Source organism: Mauremys mutica, chromosome 7, assembly GCF_020497125.1.
Source record: "Mauremys mutica isolate MM-2020 ecotype Southern chromosome 7, ASM2049712v1, whole genome shotgun sequence".
Lineage (NCBI taxonomy): Eukaryota > Metazoa > Chordata > Testudines > Geoemydidae > Mauremys > Mauremys mutica.
Genome location: NC_059078.1, coordinates 95,748,916 through 95,767,634, shown reverse-complemented (window position 1 = coordinate 95,767,634; position 18,719 = coordinate 95,748,916). Strand labels below are relative to the sequence as shown.

Here is an 18,719-nt window from a genome sequence, read left to right as displayed (position 1 = left end):
TTGCCCAGGAGTTCCAGTCATGGACCAGGACGCCATTGTGTTAGGTGCTGTACAAAGATAGTCCTTGCCCCAAAGAGGTAATAGTTCTGCCTTTAGTTAGGTGTCATAAGGACCCCATGTATTCCATAGCAGTGGACTCTATATTTTTCTGTATAACTGAGTCCTGTATCTAAGGATTAATTTAAAACACAATATGTTTCTAGCTCTTATAGATACAAATCACAAAACAAACAAAATCCTTCAAAATACAAGCCAAGTGTAAACCATTGCAGTTTTTTCCTGAGTCTGCAGAGAGCCTAAAACTACAGCTGTAAGAAATAGGAGAACTCCTCTTATAATATCAATGGGCTGTTAACTCAGAAATGTAATGAGGGCAATTTAAATGTCAACATTCACTATTTCACTGCTAATCTTTGTAAGATAAATGTTCACTAATGGGCTTGCACCTGACTCCAAAACAGTTGCCAATGCCTTTCCTGGTGTCCAAATGTCCCTTATCCAACTGCCCACATGTTCAAATCCCTCCTGCCTCCCTGACAGTTCCTACAATGGAGTTATGAACTGTGTATGTACAGAAATCTGCAGTGTAGTTGTGAAGCTTCCTCACAGGATTGTGAGTTACCTGTTACTCACATGCCTCAGTAAGAGAGAGCTTCTTGTGCTAAACTGGGTGTCATCTCCCTGTCACTCCAGTTTGTTAGCCGCCCAAACAATCTCCTTAGAAGTTCTGCCAGCCTTTACTTTGCCCTGCAGGTTAACTGTAGGTGCACCCCACTCCCTGTGCCCCCTTGAAGAGTGTTCCTCTGTAGCATGCAGTCACTGTCACTGGACATGCACAGAATTAACAAGTTCGCTATCTCCAGAGACATTTTATACATCAGCCTGTTTGGTTCAGCTGAGACGGGGCGGGGGTGGGTGGATGAAGAAACAAAGTGACTCTCAATCCTGAGTGCCCTGAGAAAGTGTCTCAGTTGGGAAGTCAGGCAGGATTTACACACAGTTTGCTGGCTGGCTGAGGCTCATACGTCAAGCACTCATAAACTAGATTTGGAGAGATTCACAAGTGAGGGGGGTGGATTCCAAGAAAAGGTTACAGGGCAAGTATAAAGATGAGCAAGATAAATAAAAAGCCAGAAAACCAGGCTGGGGCAGGCCGCAGTGAATCACACATGAAGTTAGAGCTGGCCCAATTAGAGAGAGAGAGAAAGCAGACACAGAACATTAGCACCAGCAAGTCTCTGTCTTGCTGAGGCAGGGGGGTAACACAGTGACCTCCAGCTCTGGCACCCCAAGAAAGTGTCACAGTAATGTAAGGGTAGCAGAAAATAAATGTAATTTAGTATCAAAATAACACACACAGTGCACGGTTTGGTATTATTCATTTTCACACTTACTTCAATAAAAACCACCATTATTTATTTACCTGAAGCTGCTACCGTTATTTTGCCATCTTCCACAGCAGAGTCTCTCAGGGTATATCTACGCTGCAATTGGAGGTGTCACTATAGCATGTGTAAGCAAACTTCCATTGAACTAGCTCAAATAACAGTAGCAGTGAAGCCATGATAGCACAAACTAGCTGCTTGAGAACATCCCCAGGGTCCTGGGCAGGTGGAACTAGCTCATGCTGCAGCCCATGCCACCAAGGTTTCACCGCTGCTGCTGTTGGAATTAGCTAGATCCAAGCTAGCTCCAGTATGTGTATCCATGCTGCAGTCACAACTCTGATTGCAGTGTAGACAAACCCTCAAAGACTAGCAGGTCTTGCCATGGAATTTAGGACTTGCTGCACAGCACACAGGAACGTAGGCATGCTGTAACTTTGTGCAAGGTTCCCCAGAGGGTTATAGTAACACAACTTTTACATGGCTCGTAGTTAACGGCCCTGCCCATTTGTGTAGAAATTCTTAACTGTGGCAAATGAACAAAAGTAGGATTTGAACGTGGCCCACAAAAGGTGAAAGATAGTTTACTAAAGCAGTGTTCCATCCAGCTCCCCAGATCTGTGCCTTTCAGAAAACAGTCACATTTTCATCACAGAGGTAGGTGAGTTCATGATGGAAGGTGCATAAAATGCAGGTACACAACAGTTTTTAGACAATAGTCCAGCATTGGAGCTCCATGAACAGGTAGTTTTTTACACTGTCAATATTTACCATTAGTTATTGCTGTGTGATATTTAAGGTGCTCATATTTCAGTGGGATGGTAATTTTTTTTTTTAAAGTCTTTTTTTTTTAATGACAGCCACTGTGTGCTTATTCAGATACCCACATACTTGTTTACTGAAGTCTTTTTGACACAAAAGTCTGAAAGTTTACTGAAGTCTTTTAGAGCAGGATCCTTCTTAACTACAGCCTTCGCTACAACATATTAGGAACAGCCTTTCTTATATATTCACACAGTTAAAACTCTTGTTCAAGCTCTCAGATCCTATCCCAAAACTCTCTTTTGCCATGACACCTCCAAAAAACTTGACAATGGTTAGGCTGTAGGTATGCTGAGACCACTGCTGACCAGTATTGTCTCATTGTTTTCCTTGCGCTCCCCTATCTATCTGTCTGTCTGTCTGTTGTTTCTTGTCTTACACTTAGAATGGAAGCTCCCTGAGACAGGGTCCATCTTTTTGTTCTGTGTTTGTACAGCACCTACCACAGTGGGTCCTAATCCATGACTGGGCTCATGGATACTATGGTAATATTATGGTAATACTACTAGTACTACTATTAATTAATAAGTAGTCTGTCTAGCTATCCAAAGTTCAAGTGTTGTTAGGGTGGATCCCTGTGTGCTTTTGTTTTTATTATGTGATTGATCATTAGATCACTTTGATAACAAGGTCCAAAATATGTAATAAATTGATAGTGCTCAAGCTCTTTAGTGAATTTATGCAGCTGATGTTGGCCTATGGTAACTCTGACATTTGTTTATTTCCAAAGCTAATGTACAATATGCTGTCTTGGGAAGAAGCTCATGGGAGAAGGTGAATAGAAATGAATACTGGAATAATAATTTTCCACTGTCAGTCAAAGTCAAGTGCAACAAACATGTAAAAATGGAACGAAATGTAACCTTTACTGTAGGGAGCTCAAACGGAGCCTTTGTTCATCGCCTAGCTGTGAGGGACAGTAATAGTTATTACTGAAAACCCTATCATTGTTGCAACCTATTTGTCCTATTGGCGATCGGCAGCAGGCAGCTTCTACCTTCACAGATTGTTTTGTACTCTAAGGTCTTGATCCAAAGAACCTTGACACCAATGGCAGGAAGGACTCCTTAACAGAGAATGTACCAGTGCACTTTGTCTGCAGTTTGGCAACATTTTGTGAGAGAGAGAAAATCAGCCATTTTACTTACACTGAAATTTAAATCTTCCTTCTGTTTTTGATCATCACTGCCCATTTTCTTAAATGATTAAAAGTCATTGGGTTCAATTTCTTGACAATCCAATAACCGTATTTGTTTGTTTTATACAGTAACTCACTTTAGATTATTTTAGGATGCATGGCCAGATGTTAATGATGCAGTCAGAATTAAACACTGTAGCAGAGACTTTTGCCATCAAATGAAGTAGTCTATTATGACATCAGTTTAGCCCGGGGTACTCTGAACATAGCATACTTGAAATGAAAGTCAGATCACTGGAAATAATTTTCCCTGCCAATTGCATGCATTGTCCTCTTTAAAACTGTAAGAGACCTCTTTAAAATTGGGTCTGTAAGGTCAGGCAGCCACCATGTAGCTTTAATTTATCCTACTTGTCCTTATTGTGCAGGATTAACTGGGGTGTCATTGTGCAGGATTAACTGGGGTGTCATTGTCCATAGCTATGGTATTATAGTTGAACTAGTTTGGTCTGTATAATATGGGCCTTTTCTTTATTATCAAACATGCTAATTTCCTGCTTCCACCAGTAATTTGCTTCAACCAACATTCCTCTTGTGGCAAAGCAAGAAAAATCCATTTTTCTTTAAAATCCCTCTAGTTTCCTTAAAGTACCTATGATTAAGTAAGCAATGAAGCTTTTCTGACTGAGTTCCTTTACGTATAAGACTTTAGTGCCAGCCTTAGCAAACAACTGCTAGTTAGAATGTATTGTTACTTTGTCTAGCACCACTTCCTTTTTTCAGAATTATATAAATTTATTACCCTTGTTTTGGCTTGTCAACATCCAGAATGCAGCCCTCCTTGCCAGGAAATGCGTATTTGGCACTCACAACTGAGGGCATGGAAGCTGCACAGCTTTTCTTTGCCTGCGTACGGGATAGGTGCCTTAATGAAGGAAAACTGAGTAGGTATTAATGAACACTCCCAGGAAAAGGAGTTTTAACATGGCAAGATCAGTATCATTAATTTAAATCAATCCCAAAGGAGGAAGTGCTGATGAAGAATTTAGCAATGCTCCCTAATTGCTGCTCTCTGAGGCAATGAAATTTGGAAGAAAAAAAAGAAGGTGCTTTTGCAACCTTACAGAAAAGCAATAAGGGGAATGCCAGACTAGTGGGATGGAGAAGTTGGGATTTTTCTTGTGGTGAAGGAAATTCCACCTACTTACACAGTATTAGATTGGACCCTGAGAGATGCTGAATCTGTCTAAATTGATAGGCACAAACATTTTTAACCAGGGTTTGTGCTATCTTCCTCTCACACGTTTCTTTTTATGGACCTTAAACATTATTTAAGATTTTGGGAAATAGAAGTGCTATGTTTGAAACATTCACGTTCTTGCAGCCCTTTCTAGTCCTAGGAATTCTGACTTGCATCTCCTTTATCTTTCCATCCATCTTGCCTTTTGCCTCTCTTCACTAGCTCTACATTTCCCATTCTGCAATTCTAGCGTTACCACCACCATCTTTTAAGCTCTTATTCAGTTAAATTATTGTCCTTCTGTTAGGAAAAATATTCAAAGAGCATCACAAATTAAAAGTAACAGCAAAAATATAATTTTGTCATGCATTATCAGCAAACTGGAGACAGTGCACTAATCAATGCCTTTCATCTCTATGTTTCAGCTATCAGGATTTGTGGGAGTCAAATCCTTAGCTTGTTGAAGGCCTCAGGCTGATAGTCAAAAGGATTTCAAGCATGCTGAAAATGCATGGGGTTTTTCCCTTCTGAATGAGTGAGTTAACATTTTGTATGGCATGTTACTCTAACTCATGATAGATGGAAGATTGTGCAGAATTGATGAGAAATGATGGACAATGTAAATGGTAATTTTTAATCATGCACATTAAATACGTTAACTACTTTGAGAATATTTAAGAATAAGTTTCTCATGTAATTCTTTTTATTTAATATTTTAATAGCTTAGTTATTATAAAACTCCCTTATGTGGAATGGACATGGCAGAATCAAATCTGGGTAGGGTGGTTCTGATGGCAATGGGGTTCAGATTATTATGAAGAAAGACTGATTTAGAATAGAATAACTAAATAATATGAGTCTGGATAAAAAATTTTTTTTTAAAAGGAAAATCACAACTGCCCTCTTCTTCTCTTGTCTTTTGATTACAAGTGGTGGCTTTCAGAAGACCTAAAAAATGAAACTTAAATGGATATTGCAATTTATCAAGAGGTAGACTGAGATGTTGCAATAATTTAAAAGTTCCATGCACACTTTTTAAAGTAAGTGGAATCTGGTGATATCAGAAATAGGTAGAGAAAAAGGTGTGCTCTGTGGTGATTTACAGCAGTGGGTAAAAATAAGGACTTTTTTTTACCAGTCCTCGCCCACAGACAACCTGCCAACCTGAAGCATATTCTCACCAGCAACTGCACACCGCACCATAGTAACTCTAGCTCAGGAACCAATCCATGCAACAAACCTCGATGCCAACTCTGCCCACATATCTACACCAGCAACACCATCACAGGACCTAACCAGATCAGCCACACCATCACCGGTTCATTCACCTGCACGTCCACCAATGTAATATATGCCATCATATGTCAGCAATGCCCCTCTGCTATGTACATTGGCCAAACTGGACAGTCTCTAAGGAAAAGGATAAATGGACACAAATCAGACATTAGGAATGGCAATATACAAAAGCCTGTAGGAGAACACTTCAACCTCCCTGGCCACACAATAGCAGATCTTAAGGTGGCCATCCTGCAGCAAAAAAACTTTAGGACCAGACTTCAAAGAGAAACTGCTGAGCTCCAGTTCATCTGCAAATTTGACACCATCAATTCAGGTTTAAACAAAGACTGTGAATGTCTTGCCAATTACAGAACCAGTTTCTCCTCCCTTGGTTTTCACACCTCAACTGCTAGAACAGGGCCTCATCCTCCCTGATTGATCTAACCTCGTTATCTCTAGCTTGCTTCTTGCTTGCTTATATATACCTGCCCCTGGAAATTTCCACTACTTGCATCCGAAGAAGTGGGTATTCACCCACGAAAGCTCATGCTGCAAAACGTCTGTTAGTCTATAAGGTGCCACAGGATTCTTTGCTGCTTCAACAGAACCAGACTAACACGGCTACCCCTCTGATACTTAAAAATAATCTTGTAACTAATTCAGAATAGGATGTATTTTAACCTATCCAGAGAAACCTCCAAATTATAATAACTTTATAGGGTTGTCACTCTGGATAGTGATTTGGGACTTTGAAACTGAAAAGCATCCAGTGTACAGTTTCAGATCAAAGACCAGAAATATGCAAATGATACAAAATTAACAAGGCACACATAAAATGTATTAAAAACTGGCTAAGTTCTCAAAAGCTAATTGTAAATGGGCAATCATCATCGAGCAGATGTGTTTCTAATGGTGTTCCACAAGGATCAGTCTTTGGCCTTTGTTACTTAACATTTGTAGCGCTCCCTCTCCACCCAGTTACCTTCTTTAATGCCAATCTGCTTACAGGTTTTGGTGGACAGGTCTGGGTTCTTCTGGATCCCGCCACCCACTCAGCAGGGTGTATCTTCTTTATTTTTCCCTATGAATTTATTTGGTGATGCCTCCACCCCCCTCACTTCTTCCTAGCAGGTCACCAGGGCAGCCTGGGAGGAAAATTATAACCACAGGGTAACCACCACTTACTTGCTAGATAGTCTCCTACCCCAGCGTCCAGACACACTCACAGAAGGCAGCAGCCCTGAACTAGCAGCCAGAGCAGAGCTGACCATGTGGTGACTGGTGTCACCTAGAGAGCTGGAGGGCCAACTCAGCCTGGCTGGGGAAGTTTCCCAGCAAAACTCTATAAGCTGGGAGTCATCAGTGCAGAAGGAAAAGCCCAGCTGAGGGATCTTGCTTTCAGGTCCCTAGAGGCCAGTTCTCAGGGGGAACCCTGCATGCAGGCCTGGGACTCACCAGCTCCCCACACAGCCAGTCCTGCCCTTGCCCTGGCTGGCTCCAGACTGTCACCAAAAAAATGGCTTCTCCCCTCTCCTGAGCTCCCTGGGAAGGGCATTTCACTCCCTATTGGTTGCTGGGCAGACTCTGCTCCTCTTCCCTACCAGGGACAGTGTGCCTCTCCCTGAGCTGCCAGCAGACAGAGCCCCAGGAATCTAGGTAATCTCCTTGGGGGGTTACACATTTTTAATTATGACCAGGAAGAGAACATAAAATCATCACCGATAAAGTTTGCAGACAACACCAAGACTGGGAGTGTAGCAAATGATGAAGAGAATAGGTCACTGATAGAGAGTGATATGGATTGACTGGTAAGCTGGATTCAAGCAAACAACATGCATTTTAATATGGCTAAGTGTAAATATATACATCTAGGAACAAGGAATATAGGCCATTCTTACAAGATAAAAGGTGCTATCCTGGGAAGCAGTGACTGTGAAAAAGATTTTGGGGTTGTGGTGGATAATCAGCTGTAGATGAACTCCCAGTGCAATGCTGTAGCCAAAAGGGAACCAATCCTGTCTATGTTCTGTGCGTATCCAAAATTCCTGCTGAATGACCCACCCTGGGAGCAAGTTACCAGTGACCCAGGGCTGGGACAGCAGGAGGGTGCAGGTTGGGGGGAAAGCCCAGGGCTGGGGCGGCAGGTGGGTGGGGAGAGGGCACTGGTGGGGTGGAAGAGGGGAAGCCCAGCGCTGAGGTGGCAGGGGAGTGTGGGGGTGGGGGAGAGCCCAGGGCTGGGATGGGGGGCAGTCCAAAATTTTTTTTTGCTTGGGACAGCAAAAAACCTAGAGCCGGCCCTGGTCTCTCTGCAAATTTGTGTACACAGGGTCAACCCCTTACCTCTCTTTAAAAGTGAAAAGTTTCAAAAAGTTCAATTAATAGAAGATTGTTGGGGGCGCAGACTAGATCTGGACAAGGAGAAGTCTGGAGATAAATGTGAGAAGTGAGGGACACATGTTTTTTTGTTTTTTTTTTTGTTAAAATATTATGTTTGCTGTTGAAGAAAAAATCCAGAATACTTAACATTTTAGTTAAATAAAACAATTGAAATGTCTATCTGGTGATGTTCTCCTCCTAATATGGCCTGGCAAGAAAATCCTCCAAATAATAATGATTAATCTCTTGAATTGGAGATACTTCACCTCCCAATGACTTCATAAATATCAGTTTCAGTTCTCTTTGGTAAATGAAATAACCAAACAATCATTCATTTTCTGATACAGCTGTAAAACTCATCTGAAAAGTTTTCAAAATAAATCACAGTTTAAAAATGTATAGTGTGTACCTCCTAAAAATGAAACCTACATCTAGCTCTGAGTTGTGAAGAATATGTATTAAGGTTATAACAACCAACAAGAATGGACTTTTATGTAGAAACCCAGGATTAAATTGAGTCTTCCTAACTAGTGATTTAAATCATGATTTAAATCAAATCCACCCCGCCCAGTGTGCTTTTGCCTCGTCCTCTTCGTTCCCCAGGGGGGCCCATAAATATGTTTGGCGGTGGGCCCACAAAAAGTTAATCCAGCCCTGCACTTATCTGAGTAGTTCCTTTGAATTCAATGGTGCTACATACCTGAGAAGTCAAAGCAGCTACTAAGATGAGTAAAGCTATTCATATGCATAAGCATTTGCAGGATCGAGCTCTAAAAAGAAGTGCTGGTTGAAGAAGTAACTGCAGTTGATCCATATCTTACAGATACCATGATATAATTAAATGCAACATCCCTATTAAAGGGATCATGCCACACACTAGCCTCCCAGCTCTTGTTTGTATGGCTAGAGGCCTAGTAGGGCACTTATTGGTAGAAATATAAAACTGAATTTATAGGTACTAAAACTGGGCTATCTCCTGAAGCTCTCAGGCAAGTCACTCACTGAGTTCAGAGGAAGGATTATCAGAGTAAGAGTTGAGGATTTGCTCTTCTCATATCACTCATTGTTATTTTGTTTAATTATTTCAAATGACAGTGTTTGTAAACTGGAATTGCCCAGCTTGGCCCCCTTCCAACATTCAAAGTAACATTGGATGAATCTGTTATGCTTGGAAATAATTGGCAATAATTTGGAAAGTGCTGGGAAAAAAGAAAGAGATTAAATGTACACCGTACAGTGGGGATTTTGTGTTTTTTATCTTGGCATTAAGTCTATGGTCTCCGATAAGAATTTGGAATGTGCTTGGGGCCAGTGGTTCTGCAGGTTAGAACTTGTGTTTTATTTTCCATGCATTTCCCGTATTATAAACATGAAACCAGTGGAACAAATGTTTCTTGTCTATTATTGAGCTTCTCAAATGTCAGAAGGGGCTCAGCAGGATTCTTTGTAATGATGTCATCAATATGTTTATTTCAGTAGCGAAATCCTTTCCAAATGATACCAGTTCAGATAGTCTGCCCTCTCTCTCCTGGAGTGTCAAGGAAAGAGTAGTGCACTCAGAATCTCAGAAGAGAGGGACATCAGCAAATTCATGGCTAAAGTATCTCCTTTGCTCAGCATAAAGTGGGCTATATAACTTGTCAGCGGTTCCTCCTGCTTTGTCTATAATTAAGGTTGCCCAACATTCTCCATTAAAAGACCCTGTTTTCAGTTGCTTATAACTTTGCAAAACTTCAACCGTTTGCACTGAAATTTTCCATGCTGGGTGTCTACCTCAAGCTGACTTTTTTTTTGAAAGTTTCAGCTAAAACAGTTCAGCACTTCCAAGAATAAGGTTAGGAAAAAATCAGTTGTTTTCCCCATGATAAAAAATTCTAACTGTTTCTGTGAAGAACTCTAGCACCTGCATGATTTGGAGCAGGGACTTGAAATTTGGCAGAGGTGTCAGGTGTCCCTGGTGTCAGGGAGATGCCTTTTGTTGTCCCCATAGAAATTTGCACAAATGTGGCTAAATTATAAGATGAAAAATCTCAGTTCATACATGCTCAGTAGAGATGTGTTAGAGGTTGGCAGCTAAATTCCCTGAAGATTCCATCTGAGCTGAACATGCTGTAGTGATCCTTCACCACTTCTGTGTGTCAACTGGACTGCGTTTGTGGCATCACTACAAAAGAAGAGAGAATGCTCAATCCTGGGGCTGGACAAGAATTTACCTGTAATTGCTCCTCCTGGGTGCCAGGGGTCTCAGTGGTGCTGGGCACTAGAATGGAGAGCAGAGAGACTACATCTCCTGTGCTCTCAGTGACCACCCCTCCTGCCCCACCCCACCCTTGTTTGCCCCAGGCAGCATGGAGGAGAAAGAGGAAGCAACCTGACTCAAATGCAGAGGGGAAAGAAATGCTGGGGGGAAGGGAAGAGATGCAAAGGTGTGGGGACAGAGACAGGGGCTTGTGGGAGAGAGAGAGTAGGAACCTGGGGGAGGGGGCTTAGGAGCAGTAGTTGGGAGTGTGGGATGGGGCAAAAAGAGTGGGTGGGGATAGGAACAAAAGTGAGGGAGAAGGACAAAAACTGGTGATGGGGGCAGAACAGGAGTGGGAGGCAGGTAAGGGCAGGGTTTGTAGAGGGGGGCGATAGAAGCAGAAAGGAGGAGGAACATGGGCAGGAGCAGAAGGGGGAGACCGAGCAGGAGCAGGAGAGGGATGGGGCAGGGGCAAGGACAGGAGCTGGGAGGACGATACGGGGGAAGGGATGGGGCAGGAGTTAAGTGGTGGTGGAGGATGGGCAGGGTTGGGAGGATTGCAGGAGAGGAGGGGACAGGTAGGAGCTGAGAAGGGGCATAGGAGCAGAAGGGGGCAGGGACAGGCTGGGAAGAATGGGGCAGAAGGGTCTATAGAGAGCTCTGTCCTGCAGAACCTGGAATGGAACCTGTTATCCATGAGTCTCAGCAGCCCTTTTTGGTCTAGCGAATAGCTAGACAAAATGGTAAAGTGTGTGTCTCCATCCCCCTTTAGCGGCAGATCCACACAGAAGAGAACAGTCTGGAACTGTGGCCAGTTACTGCATTCGCTCAAGTAGCAGAGAAGTGTGCTTTGGATCTAAAGATCCATACAGATGATGCATATGAGGGGTAAGTATGGTTCCACGTGATGAAATTTTTGTTTCTTCTATTTTTAAGTCTTTCAATATATTTATATATATAGGACATTACATCCAGAAACCTACGATAAAAGAATGTTAAAGTTGCAAAGTCAAGCACTGAAAAGTTAAGAAATGCCAGAATTATGGTTGCCTTCCATCAGCAAATATAATTAAAGCTTTTCTTCTGTTTGTGCAACTTAAATTTCCAATTTCCTTTTCTCTTCTTACAGGAGGAGGCTAGACTTGAAGGATTCTGGTGTCAGGGCAGGAGCCCAACAGGGTCAAAATTTATTTATATCAACCTTTTTTCATTTGCAGACCCCTAAAAACATTTGAATGGAGGTGTGTGGACCCTTTTGGAAATTGTAGCCATATTCTGTGGGCCCCTGGGGGTCCACAAACCACAGGTTGAAAACCACTATTTTAGGATAACAACAACCTTTCATGAACCCTTTAGACATAGTCTGCAGACCCCGCAGGGGTCCGCAGACCAGAAAACCACAAATTTATACTGATCTTCTCATGTTTCCTCTGGAAATGTTTTTTTTTCCTTTTGGACTCTGAAAATGAGCTGTAAGTCACTGCACTTTCTATGTTAATGTTCTTGCTTTGCATTGCCCTATTTGGGAATTTCCATTTTGGTTGTGTTTAAGACTGGGGAAAGAATGCAGGAAAATTACCTTCTGTGTAATGCTATAAATATTTATTTTCAAACTTTATTTATGAAAAGATTATTAACAATTTGTGTTGGGTTTTCTGACCCCCTGATTTCTTGATAGGTAAAGGGCGGAATCAGGTGGGAATACGAGGTGAGCCCTACTTTATGGGGGCTGTCCCTGAGTCTTTTGCACCTGCAGCTACGCTGATTTGGATTTAAAGGTCAAGGTGATCACACAAGTGTGAAAAGTAAGGTCATTTCTCAAGCTGAGCTCTAATGCTTTGGGACTATTCAAAATCTAAGCCTAGAATCAAATGTTGCAGGAGTCTCTGATCTTTCTAACAGGCTAGAGCAAAACACTGATTCCAAACACACCCAAATTTGGTCAAACAGATCCAGTTCTGCATTTTAGAGCTTGGGCATATTCCTGATATATTCTTCTTATCATATATGAAACACACTCATCTGTATTAATCCATTGTAATTATGTCTTTAGTAATTTAACAGAAGCAAATAACTTTAGTTAAAAGAGGCCACAGAAAATGCACTATTGTTGCACTGAGAATAAAAACTAGTTTCAGTCCTCCGTGTTAGCATTTCTCATAAAGGGGGCACTAAAGTTTGTGAGAGTTTCTTCTTTTTTTGTTGAAATCTCGTCTCTCATCAGAGTCAGGTCTTAATGATGTAATGCACATATAGGACCACGTTCACCAAAAAACCACAGTAACCTTATGTGTGGAGTTGGGTGTTGAGAGGAGAAGAGTGCGGGTTGTGGCATATTGGGATCCAGTAACGGGAGGACATTGTGTATTTCAGGGAAGAACTCTAAGAAAGAATTAAAGCCTGCGGTGTATAATATAGCTTCCCTAAAAAGGGTGTGGTCAGAAGTGACACCAAGAATCCTTGCCCACTACTTCCAAACAAGATTTTCAGTAGATGTGGGAGCAAAGGAGGAAAGAGCATTCTGGTATTAATGACTACTACGCACCAGCAAGAGGCTTCTGGTTTCCCATGGATGAAGACATAGTAGCACTGATTGACTCAAAAAACAGATCAAATGTTTTTTGGGAGTAAAGAAGGAGAGGGAATTACAAGGTGCTACTGGCTCAGTGGAGGTTGTGGGATCCTGAAGAGTAATATGGCAGAAAGGAGGGACATAGTAGTTACTACTGGAGCATTGTGGGGAGGGAAGTTGAACCATAGGATACAAGAAGCCTGTGAAGGAATCATGCAGACAGTGAGGAGTTGATCAGATTGGGTTGTGTGTCTATAGCAAGGAGAAGCGGGATCTGGGGAATATTGGTAGAATGTGGCTGGCTGAGAGGAAGGGAGGATGGAACCAAGAGGGCTTGATTTGGGGTAATAAACTGGATAACTGGGAGGATATGGTAGTACTTAGTGATGAAATCCTTCAGTGGGTGCTGAATAGTTCAGAAATAATGATCTTTCTCCATTATAGCTTGGCCTTAAAAAGGAGGGAAATTAAAACCAGAGTGCAAACAATGAACCATATTTGTTTTCTGTTTTTAAAGTATTTTCACATTTAGCAGAAATTACATACCTGTGTCCAGTATTAGCTTGAGCTAATTAAATGTATTCCACTTGTAACCTAAGGGTATGTCTATGCTTAAAATGCTACAGCGGCACAGCTGTGCTGCTGCAGTATTTCAGTGTAGACACTATCTACGCCGATGGGAGGGGTAGTCCTGTCAGCATTGGTAATCCACCTCCACAAGAGTATTCTTCCATTGACCTGGCACTGTCTACACAGGGACTAAGGTTGACTTAATGGCGTCGGTCATCGGAGTGGATTTTTCACACTCCTGCCCAACGTAGTTAAACTGAGCTAATTTTCTAGTGTAGACTAGGCCTAAGACACATTTTAAAATCATTACAATAAAAAAGAAAGCAACATCTTGGGTCACTTTATCCTCTTCCCAGCCATTGTATAGGATTTTCTTGGCAACAATAGACTAATTTTTCAGATAAAAGGATCAATAAATGTGAACTTTGGTATTTAAAAGACATGGCTTCTTGTTTCACATGAATAATGTACTATTATGTGAATTCAGTCTAGTGTCAATGAATGGCAATCACTGTTTCTTTAACGATGAAAATGTCTTGTAGAGAAATCAGAGTTGCCATTTTGGTTCTAGTGAAAGGGGCTTTAAAGGACAGACCTGCTAGCCTCCAGCCTGCTGTACACCCTTGTCTGCACTTTCCTTTTCAGCCATCATTATCAATGACATCCAGAGGAGCCTGCCTGCAGGCAATGAATTCCTGGACAAAATCCAGCTGTCTGAAGAACAGTCCAGAGAAGTCAGAAGTCAATGATGCTGGTAGGGAAAGGGAAATGCTTTGAGCTCATGCAGTCACTGAGGAGACACCCAGGAGTGACAGGTTTGTATAATTTTTGGTGGTGCCCAGCACGGGTCCAAGTCCCCCCCCCTCACACACACCTGCCTACGGCTCTGGGAGGGAGCTTGGGTGCGGGAGGGGTGCAGGCTCTGGGACGAAGTTTGGGTGCTGAGTGTGGGCTCTGGGCTGGGGCAGGGGGTTGAAGTGCAGAAGGGGGTGTGGGCTCTGGGAGGGAGTTTGGGTGTGGGAGGGGTGAGGGATCAGGCACTGGTAGGGAGTTTGGGTGTGGGCTCTGGGCTGGGGCAGGGGGTTGGGGTGCAGGAGAGGGTGAGGGGTGCAGCACTTACCTCAGACGACTCCCAAAAGCAACCTGCACACCCCTCTGGCAGTGGCTCCTAGGCGGGGAAGCTGTGGGGGGCAAGTTAGCCTGGACATGTATGACTGAAAACATTTATTTATCAAAGGCATCATCAGTGTTATCTTCTTCTAGGACACCATGACTAGGCATGTTGTCACACTGATCCTTGTACACACCACACTTATCTCTGTGCCAGGCAGGCTGCTGGCCAAACATTTGCACGGTGGTGAACATCTGGTCTTTGCATATGAGCATTCAGTTAGCTGAAGGATTGATTCGGGAGCGCATGGTATTTCACATATGACTGGTGTGACCATCCTCCAAGACTCACCCATGCCCAATAGGGGGAGGATAGTTTTGGATGGCCCTTAGCAGATCAGAAGTGACTACCGGGCTCTGGGTGTAAGGGTGAGGGAGTTGGGAGTGCAGGTGGTGTTCTCTTTGATCCTTCTGGTCAAGGGTCAGAGCCCAGGCAGAGACAGATGCATGCTGGAGGTGAATGATTGGCTGCGAAGATGGTGTCACTAGAGGGCTTCAGCTTCCTTCATGATGGGATGCTGTTCCATGAAGAAGGACTGCTAAACAGAGATGGGGGTCTACCTATCGAGGAAAGGGAAGAGAATATTTAGATTTAGACTGGCTAACCTAGTGAGGAGGGCTTTAAACTAGATTTGAAGTGGGGACGGATAGCTCAGTGGTTTGAGCATTGGCCTGCTAAACTCAGGGTTGTGAGTTCAATCTGTGAGGGGGCCATTTAGGGATCTGGGGCAAAAATCTGTCTGGGGATTGGTCCTGCTTTGAGGAGGGGGTTGGACTAGATGATCTCCCAAGGCCCCTTCCAACTCTGATAACCTATGAGGTGACCAAAGCCCACAGGTAAGCCCAAAACATGGAGACCTGGGAGAAGGGTCAAAATTTGGGGAGAGCATGGGCTGTTATAGCAGGGATAAAGGAGAAGCAAAACAGACCTGGGGGTGGAAATCAAATCAATATCTTAGATATCTGTATACTAATGTGAGAAGTATGGGAAATAAGCAGGAAGAGCTCAGAATGCTAGTAAATAAACACAACTATGACATAGTTGGCATCACAGTGGTGGGATAATATGCATGACCATAATATTGGTATAGAAGGGTACAGCTTGCTCAGGGAGGAGAGATGTTGCCTTATATATTAAAAATGTGTACACTTGGACTGAGGTTGAGATGGAAATAGGAGACAGACTTGTTGAAAGTCTCTGGGTAAGGATCAAAGGGGTAAAAAACAAGGGTGATGTCACAGTAGGAGTCTATTACAGACCATCTAACCAGGAAGAAGAGGTGGATGAGGCTTTTTTTTAAACAACTAACAAAATCATCCAAAGCATATGACTTGGTGGTGATATATACTCAGACACGTGTTAGGAAAAAAACACAGCAGGGCACAGATTATCTAAAAAGTTCTTGGAATGTATTGGAGACAATTTTTTATTTCAGAAAGTGGAGAAAGCTACTACAGGAGAGGGAGGAACTGGCTGAGAATTTGAAAGTGGAAGGCAGCTTGAGTGAAAGTGATCATGAAATGATAGAGTTCATGATTCTAACAAATGGGAGGAGGGAGAACAGCAAAATAAAGACAATGGATTTCAAGGCGGCAGACTTTAGCAAAGTCAGTAGGAGTTGGTAGGTAAGATCCCATGGGAAGCAAGGGGGAAAACAACTGAAGACAGTTGGCAATTTTTCAAAGAGACATTATTAAGGGCACAAGAGCAAACTATCCCACTGCATGGTTAAGATAGGAAGTATGGCAAGAGACCATCCTGGCTTAACCAGGAGATCTTCAATGATCTAAAAATAAAAAAAGAGTCCTACAAAAAGTGGAAGCAAGGTCAAAGTACAAAGGATGAATATAAACAAATGACACAAGTATCTAGGGACAAAATTAGAAAGGCCAAGGCACAAAACGAGATCAAATTAGCTAGAGAAATAAAGGGTAACAAGAAAACATTCTAGAAATACTTTAGAAGCAAGAGGTAGACCAAGGGTAGGACAGTTACTCAATGGCGGGGGGGGGGAAAGAATAATAACAGGAAATGTGGAACTGGCAGAGGTGCTTAATGACTTCTTTGTTTCAGTTTTCACCAAGGAGGTTGGTAGGGATTGGATGTCTAACATAGTGAATGCCAGTAAAAATGAGGTAGGATCAGAGGCTAAAATAGAAAAAGAACAAATTAAAAATGTCTTAGACAAATTAGATGTCTTTAAGTCACCAGGGCCTGATGAAATGCATCCTAGAATACTCAAGGAGCTGACTGAGGAGATATCTGAGCCATTAGCAATTATCTCTGAAAAGCCATGGAAGATGGGAGAGATTCCAGAAGACTGAAAAGGGGCAAATATAGTGCCCGTCTATAAAAAGGGAAACAAGTACAACCCGGGGAATTAGAGACCAGTCAGCTTAATTCTGTACCCTGAAAGATAATGGAGCAAATAATTAAGCAATCAATTTGCAAACATCTAGAAGGCAATACCGGATTTACCATGGTGCCATAGCGCCAGGCCCACACTCCAAAGGGGCCCCAGCACAGCCTCTCTTCTCCGCGAAGCTTGGTGCTGCTGTGCCCGGGGCTCTGTCCTGCTGTTGCATGGCAGCCGGCAGCAAAGCTCCCCCTCCCCTGCCTCTTCCCCCAGCGTGTTGCATACTCGCCCCTCCTCCTCTCACTCTCTCTCTGCTCCCGATCAGCTGTTTGCAGGGGGGAGGAGAGGGCGAGCAGCAGCCGCCACCATCTGGATCCTGGGCAGGGTGAGTCCCCACCTCAGCTGCTTCTCTGGAAGTAAATGATTTTTTTACAGGCTGCCCCCTTTTCCCAGATCTTCCTCCCTGTCCTCCTCCCGCTGTGCCCCCTGCCCGGCCCAGGGCCCCCTCTTCCCCTCAGCTCCCCCCTTCCACTTCCCCACTCCTTGCCCCTGCTGCCCCGTCCTTGCTCCAACTCCTAATGGGGGCGGGGGACCTTGCACAGCAGCACCCGTGTCCTTCCTCCCAGCTCCAGCCTGGGCTAGAGTAGCAGCCACGCTGTCCCTCCAAGTCCTGGGAGCTTCTGGCGGCTTAACACTAGTGAGGGAAATGCCCCTTCCAACAGCAGCTGCTGTCCCGTCAAGTGTGCAGGAATTGGGGGTCGGGGGCCTTAACATTGCACCCCCACCTTTACTTATCCCCCACCACTATGACGGGGGGAGCAGTAAAGAGCTATTGCATCACCAGCACTCACAAGTTTTCTTTAGCTGAAAGAGGTCACAGGACTTTGCAAAAAGAGAGAAGTGCCCGGTTTTCCCCTCAAAAGGATAATTATTAACGACAAAGTGGTGATATATTTTGTGAGGGAGGCCGTGGAAAATTCAATCCTCTCCCTGATCTGTTCCTTGGCATTGAACATTTAATAACTTTCAGGAGAGAGAGAGAGGAGGAAGTGGAGAAGAGGTGGAGGCAGGGCCTTAGGAAAGGGGGTCGACTCGGGGCATATCCCCTCCAGCACTCTGCTGTGAACCGCTCAGGGCAGGGGGCTGGGAGCATCCCCACAACCCCAGCCCACCTCCCCAGCCCTGACCCCTGCACCCCCCTCACAAACTCCCAGCTCCCTGCCCTGACTCCTGCACCCCCCATGATCCCAGCCCTGACTCCTGCACCTCCACACATACCCAGCCCCCAACACCCCATGTCCTCACTCCTGCACCCCCCCCACATGCCAAGCCCCCCCACACCTCATGCCCTGACTCCTGCACCCCGCCACATCCCCACCCCCGCCCTGAGCACCAAATGGGAGCTCCCCAACATTCCCACCTGCACCCCTCACACCAAATGGGAGCTGCCCCTGGTAAGCGCTCTACACCCCAACCTCCTGCCCCAACCCTGAACCCACTCCCTCATTCTAGCTCCTGGCCAAAACCTGCACCCCAACCCCCAGCCTGCTCCTGCACCCTAACTCCCTACCG

The 18,719-nt window shown here is 43.9% G+C and overlaps 1 long non-coding RNA gene across 1 annotated transcript in view; it reads left to right on the top strand.

The window, feature by feature from the left end:
* Positions 1-14,475, top strand: part of LOC123374917 — a 41,314-nt gene extending 26,839 nt beyond the window's left edge. The window contains exons 2-5 of the long non-coding RNA XR_006581252.1: positions 5,011-5,120; positions 11,251-11,366; positions 11,608-12,283; positions 14,266-14,475. This is a non-coding gene — a long non-coding RNA (uncharacterized LOC123374917). The remainder of the gene's footprint in view (positions 1-5,010; positions 5,121-11,250; positions 11,367-11,607; positions 12,284-14,265) is intronic.
* Positions 14,476-18,719: the final 4,244 nt, after the last annotated feature.